Below are 3,549 nucleotides of genomic sequence, written 5' to 3' on the forward strand. Positions count from 1 at the left end.
CTAGGTTGTTAACATTAATGATTCCAGGGTTAACATTAAAACCATCTCTCTCAGAATAATTACAAATTTTTGGGTGGATTTAAATCATGTCATCTAAAAATAATTGAGTCAGATGCTAATGAGATACTGCAGGAACAACTGCTGTTTTTCTGACAACTGATTGCGAAACCTTAAAACCTGCATACCTTGTCTTTATAAAGTGATGAGTATGCAAAATCTGGAAAGATTCTATTTTTTTTTAATATAGATAGATACAACTGCCATTTATTTCCTATTTAGATATATTGACATTCATATGAAAATATGCAGGTCATTAGCCTATTATAATTTCACCATTTACATTACTTTTAACTTAATGATGAGACATAAATAAAACTTTCATAGTACACAAGGTGGATATTTGATACACAGAACATAGAGATTTGTGAGGAGCTTTTTTGTGGGTTACATGTAGAACCCATGTATTTTAATATTCACTATTTTAAAAGAACAATGCATGAAGGGAATGCAATACTTGGCCTATTTTTAAACTAGTGTAAACCCTAATCATACCATCTGTTTGCTTTTTAAAATGAATAACAGTTATTTTAGCCCTTGCACTTCAAGAGATCTAGTCTTTAATTTTTCAGTTGTCTGTTAGGTGAATTTTGTTTACTAGATGAATGTTAATAAAACCATATGAGCCTGAAAGAATTCTCAACCAAATTTAGTCTTTTCTTTCATCTGGATTGAGTTAATTTCACAAGTGCAAAAAATATTTCAGTCTACAGTAGTTCTAGGAAATGAAGAATTTGCCTTAATACAATGTTCACTCAACTGAAACTCTGAGTAGTCAAAATTTCCAGACTGTAAACTTCTCAAGAGAAGGGCCTCATCTTCTCCATGTCATGTAAACTTTCCAAGGTGCTTGGCAGCACTCTGTACCCTGTGGAGTACTCATTACCTTTTTGTTTGATGTTACTGATGTTGAAGTTGCTCCCTTAAAATCTACTATTAAAATGTAGCAAAACTGATACATGTATATCAAAGTGATAATTTAAAAAAAAAAAAAAAAACCTTTTTTTTTTGGTTGTAGATGGACACAGTACCTTTATATTTATATGTGGTGCTGAGGATCAAACCCAGTGCCTCACACGCAACCCCAGCCCCTCAAAGTGATAATTTATATGAAGAAACATTTAGCATCCTTCACATAAGAATGCTTATTTTTTTAACCTCTATTTATTTATGTGATGCTGAGGATTAAACCCAGGGCCTTGCCTGTGCTAGGCAAGTACTCTACCACTGGTGGTGGCAGCTGGGGTTGTGGCTCAAAGAATGGGGTTATATAAAAAAAAAGGGGATTCTTTGTATGAATGTCTTTCATCAGCATTAAACAAACTTAAATTGAACATTGTCATTAGCTTAGCTTTAATTCAGACCTGAATGACCAAACCTCCCCTGCCAAAAAAGGTGGTTTTATCTTGAAGCAATTAACACAAAACAATCTGTATCTCACAAATTAGTTGTTTAAATTTACTTTCTAGTGTGGGAGGGGATGAGTCACTGGACAATAATTACAACTATAGCAGTAATACTTTCAGGTTGAAACACTACTGCTTCACAAATGAAATGATTTTAGTAACTAAACTCAAACACAATTTGCTGGAGAGGACTTCTAAAACTTTTGAGATACAAAAGTATAATTGAATCAAGGGACAGTATTCTCTCACAACCGGTATATGGGCAGCTACCTTGGGCTTTGCTACAGAAGTGGTACAATCAGATGGATGTAAGGAGAGGCAACTATGGGTGGGTTCAGAACTGCTCAGATAAACTATGTAGAACGCATTATAGCTTACTAATAGAATAAATACAAAAAAGGCTTTAGAAGGAAAACTACTGTTGCTTTGAATAAAAAAATAAATCTGCCTTTCCTTGAAAATCTATCTTCCTAGCTGACATCACCTTTATTTAAATGCTATCTTAAAATTAGAAGTTATAGTAACTTCAGCATTGCCTTGTGTCCTGTAGAGGTTGAAAGATACATTCAAAATTGGTGTTTGTGACTTAAATTTTATTTTACATGGTTAAAAATGGCATAAACTATTATATAGTTTTCCTCTTACACACAGCTGCTGCTTCTGATATTAAATGGAGGCTATGTAGATTGAATTCTTCCTAACGGACTCAAATTCTTTTTGATTCTGAGTCATCTTCAATAGTTTAGAGATTTTGTTTCACACTGAAGCTTTTGCCCCTATTTTGAGAATACTTAGGGGACATAAAAGAACAATGATATGTTCTAGGTTCCAACAATCCTATTACTTTCTGGAACTTTAAAGAATGGAAGAATATGGTCTAGCAGTAAACAAAAGTACCAGGCTTTTATAATTTTATTTAAATATTAAACCTCTTAAAATGTACTGTTAAAATTGCTGTAATTAAAATTACAGCTCTGGAGAGCTAGTTCTTAGAAACATTGTTTTAAAGACAGTAGTTACAGATTCAGGACTTGCTTTAATTGATTTTTAAATAAAATATATTTGAGTATCTGTAAAAAAAAAAAAATTAATTCAGCCCATAGTTGCTGATTAAAGACCTTATAAGCCTTAGAGTTTCATTCATTCTTTCTCAGAGGATTATACTTTTCTAATATTTTTATCATATTCCTTGAAAATCAGTGGCAAGTTATGGGAAAGAGAAGAGTGTGTGTGTACATTTTTTAAAAGACATTTCCTTATTTTTTATAGACACAACATACCACCCTATATTTTACTGTTATAATGCAATAATGGCAAAAGCAGTAGAACTTCAGGTCAAACAACTCTTGCTACTAATGTAAACTCATTCTCAGAAAACCATTCTCACATGGACAGTGGTTAGAAAAAAGTACATGAATGTGCTACAAAAATAGAGCCACAAGACTTCTCACAAGTAAAAGAAATTCCTCTGTATAAGTCCACAGTTGACCAAGGCCCAGTGAGCAACAGGAAATATGCTGCCAAGTCACCATCTTCAGTTCTGAGAGTGAGTTTACATGCTTCCCCAATGGCACAAAGTCTCATGACGATCCAATGAATCAACAGACACTTAGGAAATATTAATAAACAATTTTTTATGAACTATTACAACAAAGAACTTAGGCAAGAAGGAAAATGAAGTTTATGATCTTTGAGTAAACATTTTTAGCATAACAGTCTCTGCGAATAGATATTTAAAGAGAAAAATCAAGCTTATAAAACACCATTTCTCTGTTATCAACTGGAATACACTAAAAATAGGATAATGGAAATACATGTTCTTAAAGCATTTCCACAGGAAATGTCCATAATTATGACATTCTAAATCATTTAGCAATTGTACATGCTACATTAACTAAAACAAAGGTGTTCCTTATTGCACATTTAGGGGAAAAATATTTTGGCTCCAAATGTATACTGCGCCAAGGCAGCTTCATTCTAAAAACATAAACCATTTAAAATAAACTTTTATATTTTGAAGCCAATAATCCTTCAACACAATGAATAATTCATAGTCCACTTTCTGACTAAGTGTCAGAGGTTAATT

Source organism: Callospermophilus lateralis, unplaced genomic scaffold (genome assembly GCF_048772815.1).
Source record: "Callospermophilus lateralis isolate mCalLat2 unplaced genomic scaffold, mCalLat2.hap1 Scaffold_63, whole genome shotgun sequence".
In the NCBI taxonomy this organism is placed as follows: Eukaryota; Metazoa; Chordata; class Mammalia; order Rodentia; family Sciuridae; genus Callospermophilus; species Callospermophilus lateralis.